The following is a 23,207-nucleotide window of genomic DNA, read 5'->3' on the forward strand; positions in this document are numbered from 1 at the left end:
CTACAATGATGTTCTTTTTGTCCTCCGTTTGTTTCCTCTCCATCCATTCTCTTGTTTCATCATCCCATCTTTGAGCCTCCAATTTAATAAATTCATGTTCTTATTAAGTTGCTTTATATATGAAGCAGTTGTAAGAAATTTCCTTTTGTGGGGGAGGGGAGGAGCCCTTGTCTTTTGCCCACCGTTTTCCCTTTATTTATCATTTATAATTTGCTGCCGTGTGTTTGCATCCATTTCTTTTCGTCTTGGTTTGCTGGCTCTGCCCAGAACTCCTTTATGCTGCTATAACATGATGGCTGGTGAGGGGTGCTTACTGACCATCTACCCAGGTTTGAGACTAGTCTGTTTCTCCCTCTGACCTAAGCTGGGGATTTAGAGCTGGCACCCTTTTTGGTAGTCTGAATGGGAGGAGGGGAAAGAGGAGCACTCGGCCAAAGCAGGGTGCAGTCTTTGCTGGAACAGCTGTGCATGCTCCTGTCCTGAGGTTCTGATTAATACCCAGCACAAGGCTCATGTCACCTGATTGGGGATGGAGAGCGGGACACCATACACCTTTTCCAAGGAAGGAGGATAACTCAGGCTTTGGATCAATTTCTCAAGTTGGAGTGTTATCCTGGAGACTTTATTTCCATTGGCTGAGTCAGCTCCATGGATCACGCTCTCAGCTTCCCTCATTTCTCCCCAGCACACTTGGTAATACTGCTCATTCAGAAAAGGAAGAATATAAGCGCATGACTCATATCTGTTTCTTTTCAGATTCAGGAGCACTGGGGAGGATGTTCAAGATTTTGTCAATCTCTGAGCGTTGAGGACAGGGTAGAGAGCAGAGATGTGCTGTGCCACTCCTTGCCACTCCAAAATCTTCTGTATTTTTCTTTGGATGCCAAATTTGAGGTTTACTGTATGGGTGCTGATAGTAAATTTCCCCTGTGATTTTTATCTACTTTATTTTATTTTGTAAGGAATTGCAAAAGAAAAATCCTGTAGGGAGGGCTTCCCTGGTGGCGCAGTGGTTGAGAGTCCGTCTGCCGATGCAGGAGACACGGGTTCGTGCCCCAGTCCGGAAGATCCCACATGCCGCGGTGCGGCTGGGCCCGTGAGCTATGGCCGCTGAGCCTGCGCGTGCGGAGCCTGTGCTCCGCAACGGGAGAGGCCACAACGGCGAGAGGCCCGCGTACCGCAAAAAAAAAAGAAAAAGAAAAATCCTGTAGGGAGGATTTCATTCACTGTCTGCATCTAGAAGTGCCCCTACACATTTTTTTTTTAATTTAAATTTATTTATTTATTTTTGGCTGTGTTGGGTCCTCGTTTCTGTGCGAGGGCTCTCTCCAGTTGCAGCGAGCGGGGGCCACTCTTCATCGCGGTGCGCGGGCCTCTCACAGTCGCGGCCCCCCGTTGCGGAGCACAGGCTCCAGACGCGCACGCTCGGTAGCTGTGGCTCACGGGCCTAGGCCTAGTTGCTCCGCGGCATGTGGGATCCTCCCAGACCAGGGCTCGAACCCGTGTCCCCGCATTAGCGGGCAGATTCTCAACCACTGCGCCACCAGGGAAGCCCTAGAAGTGCCCCTACACATTTTTAAAGCAGCATTGGCCATCTCTGGCTTTCACATCTGACTCGTGATCAAGGTCTGTGAAATGATCCAAAGCAAGAGCATCCAAGGAGCCTCCTGGGTCTTAGGCACCGAGTTCACAAGTCCCAGGTTGTCCCACTCAGGCAGGCAAACTCTCCCATTTTGCAAAACATGACTCTTAAAAGCCAGATTTAGGAATTATAGTCAAATGGCAGTACTGCCAGGTTGAGGCCTAGACCAGGAGTCCCGGCCTGATGGAAAAGCTCTCCCAGAGAGAAGGAACCATGTTCCAATTTCTTCTAGGAAACCAGTCAGAGTTCGCACCAAGGCTGGATGCAGGAGCTGTGTGGCACAGGGAGAACAACCAGCAGAAAGCAGCCCTTCCCTGGCCTCATGGGTTTCCGGCTGTCCTCTGCCTCGAGTTCCACAGTGGAGAGTGTATGCTGCAGACGGGACAGGAAGCAGGTCAAAACTTAGGCCTCCCGGCCTTCCACCAGAGCATGTGGCAGGGATGTCTCATACACAAAGTACTAGGAATGCCTTCGATAGCCCTGGAGGTGGGAATCTCTGCCTTTTAAAACAGAAGAGCCTCCGTAGCACATGAGTCCCTGGGTCCCCTGAGAGAGGCCCAAGACCATGGCTCCCAGGAACACATCCTGGGAGGTTTTGTAGAGCTTGAAGCTTATAGAATTTGTAAGGCTTTCTTTGAGAAAAAGAATACACAATTATAAATACAAGATTGGGTATGGAAGTAATTATTTATTTAGAATGAGAAAAGAACAGGACTTGTAAGGTACCCATGCAAGTGAGAGGCCTGGAATCTTAAGCTTCATGTGTTTCAGGAGGTCCAGGGTGTCCTTAGTAAACGGGCCACAGAGACACCCATGGGTGCCTAGTCCCTGAGTCTACAGGGACTTCTGAAGCAACCCCCATGGCCCAGAGCTGCCCAATGCAGAGGAAACCCCACTCCAAACCTGGCCTGGAGGGCCCAAAGAAAGGGGTTGATACCAACTTTACAAGGGACTCCATGTGTCTTGTCAGAAGATCCTGCCCATGGCTCTGCCCCCAGCCCACCCCCTCCCCCCAATAGGCACAGGTCGCCCTACGGTGGTAGGATTTCAGCTCCTCCAAGGTGGTTGTGATCAAAAAGAATTATCTGGGGAAAAAAGGTGTGGACTGTCCAGCAACTAGAGAGCTACAACCTATACAAATGGAAGACTTAAGATACTCACAGATGGAGAGGCCAGGTGATGTGCAGCTGGTGGCCAGACCATTTCAGCATGTTCTCCATCCCTGCAGCCATGAACAGGTTGGATACAAGCAGGTGAGAGGCAGCTCCACATGGTGACAAGCTAGGCAGAGATGAGGAAGTTAAAATGTTTTCCTGTTTTGGAAAAATATGACTTTCAAAGACCATGTGGGAAGTGGAGAGAGAAAGAATGCTTCACTCTGGCCAAGGTGCCAAAGGAAGCCTTCAGGAAAGCAGACAGTTAACCCAGGAGAAGCAAATGGCAGGGCATGCCTTAAAGTGGGAGAGGTCTGCAGAGCAATAGTTTTCAAACTGGGCCCAGAGGGACCATGAGGAAAGTGGGGAAGAGAAGGGCTCTAGCCCCTCCCCTAAATGTCTCCATTCTATCTGGTTTATATTTTGGGTTTTCGGTTCAACAAAGGATCCTTCTGCAGCTAAAAATAAGTCTGAAAACCACATCTCTGGGGGGAATTTATTCAGAAAGACAAAATGGGTCTAGGAAAGGCTGCTGGTGGTGGGATCCAAGGAAACAATTGAGTATAAGTTAAGATAGCTGAGAAGTAGAGTTTTACCTGGAACCAAGGGATTGGCCAGGGAGATTGGAAAAATGAATCCAAAGGAGCTGAGAGAAATCACTATACCTTGAATTAGGAGTAGAAAGAAGAGTAAATTAGTGATAAAGAAAACACACACAGAAGGATGGGGCCAGCTGACTGAGGAACGAAAATAGAGAGGACAAAGTACTTGATTAATGCATAGAACCTAATCCAGATGAACCGATGACCAAGAGGCCAAGGCCCCATCACTCAGCTGTTTGGTTCCAACTGCTGTTTTACTAGGTATTCATACCCTACTTGCAGGGTGGGGCAGGTTGGGGTGCAGGGAGGGGACAAGACAGAAGATTTTAAGAAAGCAGGCAAAGGTTTAAGGGGATACTCCTCCAATCCATTCCATTGCTCTTGTCTTTTGTCAGGAAGAAAATCTTTCCCAGATGGCCCCCTAAAAACTCCCCCTGGGGTCTCACTGACCCCAGAAATGAGTCACACAGCCACACAGAGGTTTGGGGATTGCCAAAGGTTGGCTCACACTAATGTAATACGTGTTGGCTGTATTGTTGGGAATTTAAATCTGCTGTAGAAGGCAAGAAAAACAACAACAACAAAAACCATGCAAAATTCGTAAGATCTGTTAAGTACAGATAGTAAGTTGGTAACTTGTGAGACATGCTAGACATAGAATAAATGAAACATGGAGGTTGAACATAGATAAGAAGGATACAAGAACACAAGAGTGTTATTTGTAGATAGAAAGGCATGGAAAAAGCAAGTTATAAGGTAAGGATCATGTTAATTCCAGATTGACAGCTGTCATCCCCAGATGAGCCCCCTTGGTGACGCCCATTATGATCCCATTCTGGCTCCCCGTGTGCTCTTCCCCGGCTGCCCAGAGGGTCATCCGCGTGCTATGGTTGTAGCCAGGGGTACTTGCCTGTGTTTCTCTGGTAGAGCATGTGTTGGCTCCAGGCACCTTTGTTCAATCTCAATTCTGGTTCTCATAACCACACTGTCAGTGGGGAAGGATGCTGGGGGAGAGAGAGAGAAGATGTGAACACTGTGGAACACAGGATTCAGACAGTGTGCTCCTTCCACTCCGCATACACCGTACCCTAAGTGAATTCACCTACCCCACTTCTTTCCCCTTGTTTATTACTGCAAGCTTTAAATTGCTTCCTTAAGCTGGGTAATTTGACCATCTTAAATTGGTCTATGAGCCCTTCTGTTCATGACCTCTGGACAGCTCGCCCAAGAGAGCACTTGGAAGCTGTACGGAGTCAAGATAATTTCCCACGTGACAAACAATAATGATTCATCCCCTAGTGCCGGGGGCATTGCTAGCTAAACAACATTGTAGTCCTGTTAGAAAGAAGGGGAGAATGGCTAAAGTCGGATGTCTGCAGTCACAAGAGTTCACTTAGTCTGGCCTCTTCTGACTCCAGGTCAGATACACTGAGTTCATTTGAGGTAGAGTCCATTCTTCTGATAAACTGCAGATACCGGGCCTTTATAATGTATTGTCATCTATGAAATCCTCTTGGAGGGAAGGACTGGTTCACCTCTCAGGGTCCTGCTGGTCCAGGCTATTAAGATTTTATAAGTTCCTAGACTGGCTAAATACTGAGGTCATTTCATCATTCACACAATAAAGATTCCCTGAGCACTTCCTGTGCGCCATGGGCATGAGGATAATCAGGCACAATTACTGTCTCCCAGAGTTCAGAGTTCAATAGGAAAGCAAACATAAAAAGTGTTTATGAAGATAATATACAGCCGAACTTCTCCACCCCTTTAAGAACCTGCCCTCAGCAAAGCAAAACGTGCTGGAAGTCCAATAAAAGGCAAAAGCACAAGCATCGTGAAGCCCAAAGCCTGTGCCACCTCGTGCCAGCAACACGCTCCAGTTTCTCACTGCCAACCTCCGCCTTGTTCCCATTTATATTTGTCTCGCTCACCTGGCTTGCCCATTGTGATGTGCGCGTTAGTTTTCTGTTGTCCTCCAGGACCCTGTGTCCTGGCTAACGCCATTGTTCCTGCTCTCCTTGGCTTGGCAATCCTACTGAAGGCCTGCTAGTGGACACCTGATGGCTCAGTCTGGCTCCTGCCCTCCCAGCATGCTCTCTGCCTGGGCAGATACTGCACCCTCAACCCAGGCTTCCTAATGGGACTCTCGGTACCCCATGCCAGGATCCAGAGGAGGATGCGAGGACGGAGAGGGAAGGAGAAGTTTTCTGGGGATGGCATTCAGACACACGAATTTGCTCTGGTCACGGCAGCTACTGACACAAAGAATGAGCCCACCCTGGACAAGCACACTCTCTAGGAATGAAGCTAGGGCCTTGGGGAGCTACATTACCTCTTCCAGGCCTCCTCTGAGAGGATGACAGCAAAAAAAACATCTGCTTTCTCGGCATGCTCCTGCACTGCTTGGAATTGTACAAGAGGAAAAAAGTATCGCAAGCCTTGCTGCCTGACTGACAGCACTAGCTCCTGAGGGTTCCATGCTCAGCAGACCTCCCAGAGTTGCTTAGAAATCCTGTGCTTGTACCTAGTCACCACCCTGGCCCATTCCCCATGGCAGCCACTCCAAATAGCAGTCACTCTTCCCCACTCCATCCCCCTTCACACTCAGCTGACACTGTGACCTTTTCTTAACAAAGCAAATCCATTTATTCAGTCAACAAACATTAACTAAAGGTCTACAGTGTGCTAGAGCCATGGGGACTAATCAGGTGTGGTTCCTGCCCTCTCAGGACAGTGGAGTAAGAGAAACACAGGGGCAGACGACAGGCTACACCGCAAGGGAGGCTGCTGGCCAGTTCCAAGGCCCTACCGCAGCCCCAGCCTCCAGTGCTCACCCAACCCAGCACACGTGTCTGCCAATCATGCCTGGACCACCTTCCCTCTGGGATCCAAGAAAGTAGGGCCCCAACTCTTTCGTGGGGCATTCCCTTTTATAGTGCCAGCTATTCCTTCCTTTTCTCACATCTTAAATCTCTCCTCCCTCCCTTCTCCTACCCTCTTTTGCGGCCAACACCCAGAAGTCTCATCTAAAAAAGCCTGTCTTGGGGCTTCCCTGGTGGCGCAGTGGTTAAGAATCCGCCTGCCAATGCAGGGGACATGGGTTCGAGCCCTGGTCTGGGAAGATCCCACATGCCGCGGAGCAACTAAGCCCCAAGTGCCACAACTACTGAGCCTGCGCTCTAGAGTCCGTGATCCACAACTACTGAAGCCCGCGTGCCTAGAGCCTGTGCTCCGCAACAAGAGAAGCCACCACAGTGAGAAGCCTGCGCACCACAATGAAGAATAGCCCCGCTCACCGCAACTAGAGAAAGCTCACGGGCAGCAATGAAGACCCAATGTGGCCAAATATAAAAACAAATAAATAAATTTATAAAAAAATAAAATAAAAAAGCCTGTCTTGACCCCCCTCCCACCTCATGCCCCCTGCTTACCCTCTCCTTCCCTTTCCTGACCAACATCTTGAAGGAACAGTCTACTTTTCAACTCACTCATGTGCCTTTTGTCTCCTGTCAGCCTGTTTTTCATCTCCACATCTCCAAGGAAATTGTTCTTGTAGAGGCCACCACTGACCTCCTAATGGCCAAACCCAATGGCTTCCTTTCCATTCTGATCTTACTCTTCCCCCACTGCGCTGGGCTCCTGTTACTTTGTGATATTGTATATTCTCATGGAGAAAAAGAGCCAAATATATCAGAAGTACATAAAAAGGAAAGAGCGGGAGGCCCCTGTCCCAGCCTCCCACTCCACTCCCTGGGTTGATGCATGGCTTTCCAAATATTTGCCCAGGTATAAACAAAAGTAGAATTCAAGCACATTTAGAGTATGGATTTTAAAAAAGACAAACAACAACAAAAAAACCCCATGAGAAACTGTTATGTCTCATTCTACAAGCTCCATCCCAGCACTGATTTCCCACAGTGGGCCTGGCTCTAGCCCCCCAGACTTGTGAGAAGTTTTCTTTTTACCCCTTGGCACTTCACAAGAGCCAAGCTCCTGGGTATCTCCACTGCATCTGGACTTTGAATCCATTAGGCCTGTGGCTTGAGTCTCTGGGTTTATGTTCTGTTTTTGGTCCATGGAAAAGTTTATCTTGTTTCAGTGCAGTTCCAACTTCTGAATTTTCTTCTCCTGCACCTTATCTATCATTGCGTTGGGCTTCAAAGCATGAACTCTCAGTGCAAGTTCTCTTGCTTAATGGGTGATGATCCTGTCACTGCTATGCTCATCAACCTGCAATGGCTCCCACCTCCCTCAGAGTAAAAGCCTAAGTCCTTATCATGACCTGCCAGGTTGTCTGTGATATAAGCCCCCCACTATTTTTCTGACCTCTTCTCTTGCTCTCTGTGCGCCAATCACACTAGACTCCTCCTCATCCCTAGAGCACGCCTAGCCCATCCCTTTCCCTACCTGGTATGCTCCTCCCCCAGATACCTATGTGGCTTGCTTCCTCATCCTTTGAGTTTTTTCTCAGTGATGCCTTCCCTGGCCACCTCATGTGAAATCTCAGCTCTTCCTACATTTCATCTCTCTCTTCCCTGCTTTGTTTCTTCTCCTCTCTCTTTTGCCACCTCCTCATATACCATGTATTTCATTTTTCTTATTTGTCCTCTGTATTCCCCATATACTGTGAGCTCCATGAGGACAGGGATTTTTGACTGTTTTGCTCACTAATGAATCCCCAGTGCCTGGAACAGTCCCTGGACACTTAGTAGTTCCTCAATAAATGTTGGTTGAATGAATAAAGTGGCTGGGTTCATTTAACAAATATCACGCATGCACTTTGCTCCTGGTCAGTACAAACATTTCTTCTTCGTTCGTGTTCCAAAGGGATGGCCACACTACAATTTAGCCATTTCCCTATGTCCTTATTTCTTGAAACCCTTTCCTCCCTTGGCTTTCCTGCCTCTCTGTCCATTCTTTCCTCTTCCCCTCCATGGATTGCTCTTTACCTGCCCCTTCAGGACTGAGATTCCCCGGGGTTCCACCCACTCGTTCCTGCTCTTCTACACCTTTTCCCTAGCTGGGCTCACCCACACCCTCACGTCATCCATCATCTAGAAGCTCATGACTCACTCCTGTGTCTCCAGCCCAGACATCCTCTTGAGCTCCAGATCCTCATTCGCAGCTACCTTCCAAGTGACACACAAACACCTCTTAACTTAAAACCTCAACTTGTCCAAACTCAGCTTGTACCTTCCCCTTCTTTAATCTTCCTGTCGCAACAAACAGTGACACTGTTTTCCTCTTCTCACAAGACAGAAACTGTGGAATGATCTTTGAATACTCATATTCCTTCATCTCTGTTTGTAGGGTCACCAAATCCTAATTGTGCCTTAGAAACATCTCCTCAACCAGGCCCTCTTCTCCACCCTTCTGTCACTGCCCTAGTCCAGAGCTTTTCACCTCCTGTGGGTTCTAGCAGTGGCTTCCTCACTGGTCTCCCTGACCCGGCTCTCTCCAGCTCATCACCCACATTGCCACCAGATAGCTTGCTAGGAGCCACGCTGGCCACACATGGACTCCTGTCTGCCCACAGAGAACTTCTCTGAAACAGGATTACAACCCTGAACAAGGCAGATGAGCTCCTGCCTTCAAGGGGCTCAGAGTCTGAAGACAGGCACTGAACAAGCAATGAATGTAGATAGGGATGTGTGGTGATGGGGAAAGTACAGACTGTGAGGGGAACAAATAAGAGGGCACCTGATCTAGCAAAGGCTCCAAGGAGACCATGTCGAGGAAGGGGTCGAGATGGAAGATGAACAGGAGTTAACCAGGCACAAAGTCTGTGTGGGCTGTGAGGTGGGGAAGGAGAATATCCCAAGACTGTGAAAGAGAATTTAGAGAAAGAGAGACCCATTCCAGGAACTGAGAGGAGCTAAAGCTCAGAAGAAGAGTGCTGAGGGACAATGCCGAGCTCCCAGTCCATGTTTACCATCTCTTTCCAATTTACAATAATTGTAAGGAAAATTTTTATGTATATTTCTTTCTGCTACATTACAGAAAAGAAGAGGAGAAGATATCTGCAAAGAAAGGATTTCTCCTTGAGGAGGAGGTGGGAGGAGGAGGAGACCACACACAAGAAAAATGTCAGAATGGTATTAGACATCTCATTAGCAACATTGGTTGCTTAGAAGAAAATGGAACAATAGTTCTCAGGGAGAACTATTTTCAACCCAGAATTGTATAACAAGCGAAGCTGTCAATTCAATGAAAGGGAGAATAAAGAAGTGTTCAGACGTTGTAAAAGGTATAATGCTTACCTCGTGTTGAGTGTGAGAGAAAGGAGATATAAGATCCATGAGGTTAAGTAAAATTTCTCAATCTTCAATTTGATTTAGAAGTTTTAGTATGAATTTATGATGTATTTTTTCTCTTTAAAAAATGTATTTCCAGGGTTTCCCTGGTGGCGCAGTGGTTGAGGGTCTGCCTGCCGATGCAGGGGACACGGGTTCGTGCCCTGGTCCGGGAGGATCCCACATGCCACGGAGCGGCTAGGCCTGTGAGCCATGGCCACTGAACCTGTGCGTCCGGAGCCTGTGCTCCGCAACGGGAGAGGCCACAACAGTGAGGGGCCTGCGTACCGCAAAAAAAAAAAAAAAAGTATTTCCAGCACTGTCTACTGAAAAGAGCTAAAAAAAATGACCAATCCAGTAACAATGAGAAATTGTTAACTCCAGGTCTAGGATAGGAAATATACAAGATGAAACTGAAACATCTTATTTCAGACATCAAGGAAGAATGAAGTCAAGAGGGTTAGGAGCCAACTGAACAAAGTTTCCACTGGCAAATAAGAGACAATGTGAGCATTGTTAACTATAATAACTGGAACGAATTGAAACTCATCAAATACATTTAAATTCATGAGTAAAAATTGTAAAGCTCACAGGTTGTCTTTGGAAGATGCTAGGGACCCATTATTTTGACAAATGGTAAAGAAAGGGAATTTATTCAACCCTTCCCATAGAAGCCTCAGGGTAACTAAATAGTAAATGAGGGCAAATTTCTCTCTAATATAGAAACCTTCCAGCTAGTAAATGAAAGAGTGACAAAATAGCACCATGTTGTAATCCCCAATAAAATAATGGATCTAGGCAAGGATCATCAATGGCTGCTCACTCACGTTATAAAAGAGAGAAAGGCAGACATGATGTGCCTCCTTTTGGAAGCACAGGCTACCACCCATGAAGGTGCATCTGCAATAATCAAGCTTGAATCTGCTCAAGACTCTAGATTTTACTACTAATCCACAGGAAGTACAGGAGGTAAAGGACTCTGTCGAATGTCACAACAGGAATGCAAGGAGCAAAATCCAGATTGTGGGAAACTTTACAAGAAAAACAAAAAAAGTTCTTTTTCAACAAATAAATTGTAAGGAAAAAAGAGACAGGGGAACCGTAGATTAAACAAGACTCAAGAGACAGACATATCAAACAACTGTAATTGGATTCAATTCAAACCAGCAAACATTTATATACATCAGGGAAATTTGAACACTGACTGATTATTTGATAACGCTAAGAAATTATAGCTAATTTTTAGGTGTGTTAATGGTATAGTGATTATGGTTTTTTAAAGAGCCCTTACCTGGGAATTCCCTGGCAGTCCAGTGGTTAGGACTCCGCACTCTCACTGCTGAGGGCCCGGGTTTGATCCCTGGTCAGGGAACTAGGATCCCACAAGCCACGCGACATGGCTGGGAAAAAAAAAAAAAAGAGCCCTTACCTTTCAAGATATATACTTAAATATTTACTGGTGATATGATATCTGGAATTTACTTCAAAATAATCTGGGAGTGGTAGGAAGTAACTAGGAATATAGGTGAAACAAGATTGACCATCAGTTGACAATTACTGGAGCTGGTTGATGGGTATATGAGGGTTCATTATTTTATTTTCTCTCCTTTTATACGTGTGTTTAAAGTTTTGCACAACAAAAAGGTAAGAAAAAATTACTGCTTAAGCATCTTTTCTTAGGAAGTTACTTGATAGCATGCTTCAGCAGGTACCAAAAGAGAACGATACGACATTCAGAAACAGTGCACCCAAGCCAGGACAGCAGTCAAGGAGAGTCCCAGGATAAGGGCTGACAGCTGTGCAGCAAGCCTGGCGCCACCAGCCAGACTGATCAGAGGGCTCTCAGAGAGAGGTTGGTGGGAGTGATCCAATAGGCTAGAGAGTACGACAGATGCCCTGGGAAACCCACAGACTGCAAAAAAAAAAAGAAAAGAAGAAGAAGAAGAAGAGAGGCAGTTATACTCCCAGGAAAACAAACAAACAAACAAAAATAGACAAAAAGGCAGGACTCAAATATGAAGCAAAATAAAACATAGCACAGAGGTGAGTTGCAGTGAATGGGTTTTCATGGTTATTATAAAATAAAAAGTGTTTTGCCTTTTAGAATCAACTTAGAAAGCATTTATGGAAGATTTCACTATGGTTAAATGGAATATAAATGTCATCAAAGTGCAAATGTATAAGTCAAGGTATAGGCAAGGAATGGCTGGGCAATGGAAGGCAGATGGTAAGATGGGAGCGCTAATGTTCCCATTTTACAAAGTGGTAAGTTAGGGGTAAATCTGCCCTAGATTGATAAAGAAAGAAATTAGGGCTAAGTATATTTTTTGAGGTTTCAGAACAGACCTGAGAAGGAACTAGGAATAATCTGGGGATGGAGAAGGGAGACAAAAAGTAATAGAAGTCAATTAAACCCTTATTTATTATATTAAGACACTCAAGATTGATAAATCAGGAGACTTCAGTACAAGCATAATACTTGGGATGTGGATGTAACCACCAGAAGTACCAAAACCCAGAGCTAGCCGAAAGAGTTTCTGTACGGAGAGGGCCTGGGGATGGGGAATGCCATGTCAGGGTACAAGTGCTTCCCATTATAAGCTCCTCTGTGCATGTGTTGCGTTGATTAGAAGCTATATCGTAGAGGGTCTTGCAAGCCATTTAAAATGGTTTAGCGTTTTACAAAGACAGCCAAGTGATGTGATTAGATCTGTCTTCTAAATGGCTTGCCCTGGCTACAGATAGAGAATGGAATGGAGATGAGGCCGACTGGGAGCCAAGGACATTGAGCGCAAGGGGACGAGAGGACCATTGCCGACATCTAGGCTGGAGATGATGGCAGCCTGGCATAGGAATGGAGAGAGCTGGATGGATGGAAGAAGTACTAAAGAGGGTGAGGAAGAATCACGCTGCATGCCCAGCCGGGTGGTTGATGGTCCCTTTTATGGGGGAGGGACAGGAGGGTTAGGGAAGAAGATAACCAGTTCAGCTTAGACACACTGGTTTGAGTTATTGGGGTTGTGTGAGGCCCTTAATAGTCTGCCCCAATCACCTTCTCCAGTCTGTGTCTGCACTCATTCACCTCCATTCTCACCACCACCGCCCCCATTCTCTGGCCACCCTGAGCTTCCTGCTATTTCACAAACACACTCTATGCCTTTGCTTATGCTGATGCCTCTTCTGAGAACGCCTACCTCTCCCTTCTCAGCCTGCAGAGTTCCTGGTCATTAGCTCAAATATCTTGTCTTCTCAGGAAGTTTTTAGCTTCTCCCAAGGAGAAGTGCTCCCTCCCCTGGGTGCCCCAGGAGGCTAGGAGATCTCTGTCTGGCCCTAAGCACATCCTCCCATAGATCTCCGTTTATATGTCTGTTTATATGTCTATCTTCCCCACCAGGCTACAGCTTATAGTATAGAGGAACTGTCACTTATTATCTTTATATTTTTACCTCTTAAATTAGAAGTATGAAGATATTTCGTCTTGTTTGCCAACACTCTTAGCTTGGTGATAACGACATGGAATGCCACACTGCAGATGACTCCAAAGGGATGCAGGCACTGCAAGGTGGTGGCGGGTTCTGGGAAAGTGAAAGTCTGTCATGGGTGGAGGAGACAGAAACCAGGAGTTCAGTGAATGAACTAACAAGAAACACACTTCCCCAGCAGAGTGAAATTACCCTGCTGGTCTACCATCTTGCCACATAAAATACCTCACAGAATGAGGAGCCTTCCTCTGGGTCTGGATACCTTTATACTGTCAAGGAGTTTTTGCTCCCAAAATTTGATATACACATCAGGACTCTCCAACACGCAGCTACAGCCATGGGTTTTAGTTGAGACGTGCCTAGGCCAGATCTTGTCATAGCCTTGGGTTATCTGAGACCTAGGGACCTGAGGAATGCTACTTCAGGATGGAATCTTCCATTCCAGTAATATTTGGATAAATCTCCCATGTCCTCCTATCCTTCTGTATTAGTTTTCTGGAGCTGCCATAACAAATTATCACGACCTGGGTAGCTTAAAGCTGCAGAAATGTGTTCTCTCACAGCTCTGGAGACCAGAAGTCTAAAAATCAAGGTGTCGGGAATTCTCCAGTGGTCTGGGCCAGTGGTTAGGACTCCGCGTTTTCACTGCTGAGGGCACAGGTTCAGTCTCTGGTCGGGGAACTAAGATCCCACAAGCTGCATGGCATGGCCAAATAAAATAAATAAAATAAATAAAATCAAGGTGTCGTTAGTCTGTAGCCTCCCCCCAAGGCTCTAGGGGAGCCTGGACTTGACAATCCTTCCTTGACTCTTCCAGCTTCTGGGGGCTGCAGGCATTCCTTGGCTTCCTGCATCACTCCAACCTCTGCTTCGGTCTTCACATAGCCTTCTCCTCTTCTGTGACTTCTGTCTCTTATAAGGACACTTGTCACTGGATTTAACACCTACCTGGATAATTCAGGATGTTCTCGTCTTGGGATCCTTAATTTAATTACATCTGCGAAGACACTTTTTCCAAATACAGTCGCATTCACGGGTTCTGGGATGCAGACATATCTTTGCGGAGGGGGCGGTCCACTATTCAACCCACTACATCTTCTGAATGGAAAATAACAAAGAGGACATAGAATTTGTTAACTTTGAGATGTAAACAATTTGTCTTCATGGAGACATACACAATGTTCTTTAAAAATTTAGACTGAATAGTGAAAAACTACCACAGAGAAGCAGCAGCAAAAAAGCCCAATCCCAAACAACAACATGAACATGACTGTTTTTGTCTTCGCTGTCGCAGCCACACAGAAGGCTCTGTGCAGACTGTGGTCTTATTGTCTCTGCCCTGGAAACTTTCTAAGGCCCAGTATGTTGAGCTCCGAGGACATTAGGACATTGTGACATTTTGCCAAAAATTTTCCACTTAAAAAGGAAAGGATTATTTTATCCAGGAAATTCTATCATCTCTGCCAAAGAAGAGAAGATGGAAGAGGAAGAAGAGAGGAAGGAACACGGCGCCATGTATGAAGAGCCAAGTTGCAGACTCCATCCTTTTTCCACTGAGAGAGAAACCCTCAATAGTTTGTGTTTCAGAGACTGGATGGGAAAGCATAAGCTTTCCTCTGGCTGGGCGCCCCAAGCTCCTCTGTATTTTTGTTCCTTTCTTTTGCTCCAGCCATTCTATGTGGAATTGAAGTCCTGCAGCGTCAGCATAGATGTTTCTGTTGCTTACTATGCTGTGCTCACCTCCATTTGATCAACATCTGAGAAGGTAACCAGAAGTTTACATTTAGAAAAGTCCAGGAAGGCAGACCTCTCCATGGCCTCACTCCTAGCTCCTGAAATTATGGGGCTATTGAACCCCGGTAACCTGTTGTAACATATCCAGGCTGTTTACTGACACCATTTTTGAGAAGGAACAAAGTGATGAGAGTCACTACCACCTGACAAATCGTTACTGTTTTGTCATTATCAGTAGTTATTGAACATATTGAATAACTACTGAATAGTTACTGTAGACAGTGCCCTCTAGCCCATTCTGAAAAAGAAAAATCAAAGCAATGAAAGTCACTATAAGTGACAAACTGTGGCCATTTTATCATTATCAATATTAATTGAACATAGAGCTATATCCTAACTGATGAGGACACAGCATCTTGCTCCTGGGAGCTTGAGCCATTGTGGGAATAGGTAGATGAAAAAAGACCTATATCATCCTTGTTTTCAGTTAGCGCTGCTAGTATTTTATTGACGCTTAATCAAATAAGTAAAACCAGTACTGCTAATGACTTCTTCCCCAGACCACACAGCCTCAGAGGTACAGTTCATCATCCGTTTTTGCTCGTTGTTCAGTGTCACTAATTATTACTCTGAGGGCTGTTAATAAAACTGTTCAATATTTACTTAGCTGATAGTCTCAAAATGGCAAGCAAGCAGATCTTCTGAGGACCCGGAACTAGCCCTTTACTGCCTGCTCTCATCACCTCTTGCTGTTCCCTCTGTTACACAGACCTCAGCTAGACTCCTCCCCTCAACATTCCCTCTAGAAGGGAGGGTCTCCATCAACATATAACTCTCAGTCTTTTCGTATAACTTACTTCAAATTATTGTATTTTGAGCTCTCTGTTAATGAGCTCTTAGAAACGTTGAATAGGAAGTTGGATAAGTTGATATCTAAGGATTCTTTCTCCCTTTACCCACATTGCCCATGGAAGGCAAGATAAACACGGTATGCTAGTACAACAAGAGTTTAGGGAAGAGTTGAGCTACTTCCACCTGTCCATCTCTAAAGCCAGATGCTGTTGGTAGATTTCACATAACCAAACATTTGGTGCTGTCATCTCCAAGCCCATCTGAATGGGTAACCATAATAGAATGGAAGGCTGGCCTCTGGGTTGCTGATTTCTCCACCCTGACCCAAGCAGGGACTCTACTTTACAATTAAGGAAATGTATAAAACAACATTTTGCAGGCCTCTCAAACTAAGCCGTCCTAATGTAGACATTGACCCAGATGAAAGCCCCAAAAGGTCTCTCCGGGGGTTTAAAAATGTATATAATTTTTTGGGGCTTCCCTGGTGACGCAGTGGTTGAGAGTCTGCCTGCCGATGCAGGGGACACGGGTTAATGCCCTGGTCCGGGAGGATCCCACATGCCGCGGAGCGGCTGGGCCTGCGAGCCATGGCCGCTGAGCCTGCGCGTCCGGAGCCTGTGCTCTGCAATGGGAGAGGCCACAACAGTGAGAGGCCCGCATACCGCAAAAAAATAAAATAAAATAAAATAAAAATATATATGTATATAATTTTTTAAGTCAAAACTTGTCTATGAGAATAAAACAGGCCAAGAAGGGTTGACTAAAGGCAGCAAAGGGCATCCTCTTGTGCTACACCTGACCAGGACACAGCTCTCCAAGTCTTCACGGATCAAGTCTCCTGTTCCCTATCAAGCAACCAAGCAACAGTCTGAGGAGTCAGATAAGCCTGAAAAATGAATCACAGATATGAAAACTCAGTTTATAACAGAGGCAAAGGATCTGACATTTGTCACCAAGATTTAGACATAAAGCAAGTCCCTTTGACCTCAGAGAGAACTGGCTTAACAAGTCACAGGGGTGAGAAAAAAGAGGCCCTCTTGCTTCCCCTGGGCTGGTAAGCAAGAACAAAACATGATTTGTTCCTGAAGTCAGGACTGCAAAAGCTTGATATCCGGACAAAGTCCCTTTACAGCCATTCTGGGTAGCCCATCCCCCTCTGTCCCCAGCGCCCCTTCCTGGTGGGGACCCAGACACTCCTCTTCCTTACAGACATTGGTGAGCCTGCAGGGGGCAGAAGAGACAGGCTGTGGTGGGCTAAGCCTAATGGAAGGGGCCTATTCACACCACCATGACAGGGACAAGACAGTTGGAAACATAAAGCCTCCACTAAGGCTCTCTGTGGGGCTCAGGCATGGGGTTCAGAGCAGATTGCAGGGTGGAACAGGCAATGCAATATAACATAATATAACAATGTAACATAACATAATATAATACAGTTATGAAGGCTATTAATTTTATATATTTTTTTAAATGTGCCTTTAAAAATGCAAAGGGCCATCTTCCCCCACCTCCTCCAAATTTGTTACTGAGATAGGAAAAAAAAGTCCTTGTTGCTTTCTCCCATGTTCAAAACACATTACAGAATTTTACCCTTGCTATAAATATACACTTTATGTTTGATTTTCCTAATGTTTACTGGCAAACTTCTGGGTCACTGGAAGAATTGATTCGATGGCCTCACTGGCAGCAGGGCACCAAAATTTAAAAGCAGCCTGGGGAACTGGATGTCATTGGCATCCTCATCCTAATGTCTCCTCAAACTATAAACTAATCATTTAAAATATTAAAGCAGAGTACGTTCAGATGCACAAGCATAAAGGTTTAAGCTAGATTTTTATTTGACGACTTCTTCCCTACTTTATTTATTAAACATACAGGACATCAGTTTTAAGCACTGGTGATCCAATTTTGCACAGTGAATGAGCATGAGCTTTGGAATCAGACAGGCTGGGGTTCGAGTTTGGGCTCAGCCAATTATTAACTGTGACCTTGGGCACATTTCTTTGTATAGCTCAGAGCCTGAAGCCTGTTAAGCATTGTCAGTAAACTTTGCTTGTACCAGCAATTCAGTACAAGCAAAGTATTTAATCTCTTGCCTATTCTTAGTGATCATAGTCAGAATGAGTTCAAACAAAAATCAATAATGATCTTTAACGGGGGAATCTTCTCCCTCTTCCCCTTGGAAAGAGGGGATAGTAACAAAATTCCAAGTTGATTGAGGCTCCACTACCTATGAGATCATGGAAATGATTTTTCCAAGGGACCCAACAATTTGTCCTGAAAAAGCTAAGAAAATAAAATATAAAAAGTAGCTATTGACATGAAAATGGCAACGAAGGAAATGTGACTTTAAAAATGAAAACAGGCAATATAATGCAAGTTCTCCTCCTGAAACTTCTTTGTCACCCATCCCTGTCTTTCTGCCCTAGCTGGATGACCCTCACCATCTCTCACAGGGACCCTGTCATCACCTCTCCAGAGCCCCCTCCTCCACCCATTCACCACATCAGCACTGGTTACAACAGGCTAAGGGAGCATCGGTTATGGAACAATTAGTGGTCTAATCCTATCTGTGTAGAACGGTATATATGGCTGTTTATATATCTATGGATGTAAATAGAAAACCTCAGAGAATAAACCAACAAATATTAAGAGTGGTTCTCTCTAACATGTGATCTGTTCTTTCCATATTTTGGAAACTACTGGGAATTGGGAAAACATCATTATTAATGTTATAATCAGGAAATAATTAAAGCTACTTTTTAAAAAGAAAAAAGAAGAAAGGTTTCCATGGCATTCTACTGCAAACAGGATAAAGTCCAAACTAGCATATAAGGTCTTCCATCCATGACCCCAGATTACTTTGCAAACATTATCTTCTTCTGTGTCTCTGACACATACCCTAAATAGAAAACACACTAGACACTCTTTACCCTGAATTCAGCCTTCGCTGTCCAACTTCCAAGCCCTCCCCTATCTTGTTCTCACAGCCTGTCTCTTGAAGATTTTCCCAGGTGCCTCTCTTAGAATCTACCTGCTAGAAAGCACATAGAGCATTCATTTCATTTGAACACGTAACACAATTAGTTGTGTTTTTCTCTCCACTAAGCAGTAAGCTGTTCAAAGGAAGGTTGTGTCTTCTTCCCAGAAGACTTGGCTCACTGCCTTGCACCCAAAGATAGCCAATAGATGTTCATTGAAATAAATTACAGAAGAGTGAAGAGGACGATACACCTGGGGCAGTTGCAGAAGACTTCGCAGGGGTGGGATTTGAGCTGGGTTTAAAGAAGGGGTAATATTTAAAGAGAAATGATAGCTGATTACATTTAGAATTCTATGGTAAAAACACAAGGACTTTTCCCAAGGACATTGTTGTCATTCTGTTGTAGACTGCTTGATGCTACAGGGTAAACTGATGCTAAAAATTATTTAAAAGGGAGATGTACCTTCGTATTTTTCACTTATATTCTTAAGCTAAAAGGATACAATATTTGCAATTAAAAACTAGTTGTCTAAAAGTGAAAGTGTCATCAGAAAACAAAATTAAAGGACAAACGACAAAGTGGGAAAATATTTACAACATATATAATAAAGGGTTAATAACTACATATCAATAAGAAAATATGGGTAAATGGGGAAAAGAGCAAGGGACAAAAGAACAAAGACAATAAATACGAGGGGAAAAGTTTAACTTCATTAGTAATAAAATAAATGGAAATTAGAAAGAGATACAAATTTTTTGACTTTCAAAATGACAAACGAAAAGATACTGCTTAGTGTCAGTGAGGGAAAGACAAGGGAATTTCATGGGGCTGTAACTTTTCTGGAAAAAAACTTAGCAAAAAGTTTCCAAGAGTTTTAAAAATAATTAATTCCCTTTGACCTAGTAATTCTACTTGTAGGATTCTATCCTAAGGAATTAATCAGAAATGTGCACAAAGTTTTATATATAAGCAACACCATCTGTAAGAATTAAAAACCAGAAACAATGTAGACTATTAAATGTAAGAAAACAGTTAAAGTGTATTACTTTGGAGAAATGTCTATTTAGGTCTTCTGCCCATTTTTGGATTGGGTAGAAGACCTAAATAGACATTTCTCCAAAGAAGATATACAGATTGCCAACAAACAAATGAAAGAATGCTTAACATCATTAATCATTAGAGAAATGCAAATCAAAACTACAATGAGATATCATCTCACACCGTTCAGAATGGCCATCATCAAAAAATCTACAAACAATAAATGCTGGAGAGGGTGTGGAGAAAAGGGAACACTTTTGCACTGTTGGTGGGAATGTAAATTGATACAGCCACTATGGAGAACAGTATGGAGGTTCCTTAAAAAACTACAAATAGAACTACCATACGACCCAGCAATCCCACTACTGGGCATATACCCTGAGAAAACCATAATTCAAAAAGAGCCATGTACCAAAATGTTCATTGCAGCTCTATTTACAATAGCCAGGACATGGAAGCAACCTAAGTGTCCATCAACAGATGAATGGATAAAGCAGATGTGGCACATATATACAATGGAATATTACTCAGCCATAAAGAGAAATGAAATTGAGTTATTTGTAGTGAGGTGGATGGACCTAGAGTCTGTCATACAGAGTGAAGTAAGTCAGAAAGAGAAAAACAAATGCCGTATGCTAACACATATACATGGAATCTAAGAAAAAAAAAAAGGTCATGAAGAACCTAGGGGTAAGACGGGAATAAAGACACAGACCTACTAGAGCATGGACTTGAGGATATAGGGAGGGGGAAGGGTAAGCTGTGACAAAGTGAGAGAGTGGCATTGACACATATACACTACCAAATGTAAAATAGATAGCTAGTGGGAAGTAGCCGCATAGCACAGGGAGATCAGCTAGGTGGTTTGTGACCACCTAGAGGGGTGGGATAGGGAGGGTGGGAGGGAGGGAGACGCAAGAGGGAAGAGATATGGGAACATATGTATATGTATAACTGAGTCACTTTGTTATAAAGCAGAAACTAACACACCATTTTAAAGCAATTATACTCCAATAAAGATGTTAAAAAAAATAAAGTGTATTACTATATATACGTGATCCTGTCATTTAAAAAATCGTATATTTTTTAAAGAATAGTTACTGTCATTGGGGCAAATGCTCACAATATAGTATAAAACGAGGTTACAAAGAAGATTAAATTGAATGCATTCTGGAAACAGAACTGAATACAGAAATTGGGCTTCCCTGCTGGCGCAGTGGTTAAGAATCCGCCTGCCAATGCAGGGCACAAGGGTTCGAAACCTGGTCCAGGAAGATCCCACATGCTGCAGAGCACCTAAGCCCGTGCGCCACAACTACTGAGCCTGCACTCTAGAGCCCGCGAGCCACAACTACTGAAGCCTGCGCACCTAGAGCCTGTGCTCTGCAACAAGAGAAGCCACCGCAATGAGAAGCCCGCGCACCACAACGAAGAGTAGCCCCCGCTCACTGCAGCTAGAGAAAACCCATGAGTAGCAATGAAGACCCAACGCAGCCAAAAAAAAAAAAAGACAGAAATTACCTCTAGGAAATGGGATTGGGGAGAGGGGGACCTTTCACATGTTCTCTCTCTCTTTTTGTTTTTTTAATATAAATTTATTTATTTATTTTTATTTTTGGCTGCTTTGGGTCTTTGTTGCTGCGCGCAGGCTTTTCTCTAGTTGTGGCGAGCGGGGGCTACTCTTCATTGCGGTGCACGGGCTTCTCGTTGGGTGGCTTCTCTTGTTGCAGAGCACGGGCTCTAAGCACGCAGGCTTCAGTAGTTGTGGCACTTGGGCTCAGTAGTTGTGGCTCGCAGGCTCTAGAGCGCAGGCTCAGTAGTTGTGACACACGGGCTTAGTTGCTCCGCGGCATGTGGGATCTTCCCCGAGCAGGTCTCAAACCCGTGTCCCCTGCATTGGCAGCAGATTCTTAACCACTGCGTCACCAGTGAAGACCGTTCTCTCTTTTTTGTTTTTTTTTTTTCAATGAGTAAGAATAATAGTAGTAGCTATACTACCAACAATAATTTGAACGTTTACCGTGGGCCAAGCATTGTTCTAAGTGCTTTATGTTTACTTTCTCACAGAATCCTCACAACAACTTGTTGAAGTAAGTGTAATATTGTCATTCTCCCCCTTCACAGGTAAGAAAATTGAGGCACGGAGAGGTCAAGCAAGTAGCTCAATGTAGAGCTAAGACTCAAGGGTGGCATTTTGGGTGGGATGAATTGGGAGACTGGGATTGACATATATACACTACTGATACTATGCATAAACTAGATAACTAATGAGAACCTACTGTATAGCACAGGGAACCCTACTCAGTGCTCTGTGGTAACCTAAATGGGAAGGAAATCCAGAAAAGAGGGGATATATGTGTACGTATAGCTGATTCACTTTGCTGTGCAGTAGAAACTAACACAACATTGTGAAGCAACTATACGCCAATAAAAATTAATTTAAAAAGAAAGTGCAAGAAAGCAAGATTCCAGAGTCCCTCTCTTCAAGTACTACGGTGCCTCTGATTATATATTTGTAGTACTGTGTTTGTAAATTAAGAACTTGATCCCACCTTTGCCCTGGCTGGTCCCTCTGCTGAAAAAGCTTCTCCTACGTAGCTACTTAAGTCCCTGATCTCTTCAAGTCCTTGCTTAATTGTGGCCTTCACAGTGAGTCCTACTCCTGAAACACAGGGTTCAAACTTGCAACCTGCCCCTCTATTTTACTCTGCTTTATTTTTTCCATAGTATTTCTCTAGCATATTATACAATTTTCAGATTACCATATCACTTCTCTTTGTCCCTCCTCACCTTCCCCCCAGCCCACTATGGGAGCTCCATTAGGTCAGGAGTTTTTATCTGTCTTGCTAATCGATGTATCACAGTCTGAAAAAGTACTGGCAGAAACTAGGTGAGCAACAAATACTTGTGGAGTAAGTGAACTTTTAAAAACATAGCATGATTCCAATTTTACTTTCGTATTGTAAAGCATAAACATGTATATGCATGTGTATGGGGGAGGGAGAAGAAAAATAGTCAAAATGTTAATGGTGATATCAAGTGATATCTTTCCTTCTTTATGTTTTCCTGTGGTTTTATTCCCCAAACTCAATTGGAAAATGTATTATTTTATCATAAGAAAATTCTAAACCTCGGGTGACATGCATTGCCACGCACAACAAATTGTCTTTACTGCAAGTTGCATGAAGCCGTTTTCCTATGTGAAACGCAATCAACAATTCAAGAGGTATTGATGATCTTTAAATAAATTATTGCTTTTAAGCAATCGCCCGGTATTTTGTGGTTAAATATTTCTAAAAGGAATAAAAATCCTTGCCTCGCCTGTCGACCGCGGCATCCCTGGGGAACACACCCACCTAGCAACCCGGAGCCGAGCCTGGCACTACGCCTTTAATTCCCGTGTTGGGAGGTGGGGTGGAGAATTTC

This window comes from Tursiops truncatus, chromosome 3 (genome assembly GCF_011762595.2).
Source record: "Tursiops truncatus isolate mTurTru1 chromosome 3, mTurTru1.mat.Y, whole genome shotgun sequence".
Lineage (NCBI taxonomy): Eukaryota > Metazoa > Chordata > Mammalia > Artiodactyla > Delphinidae > Tursiops > Tursiops truncatus.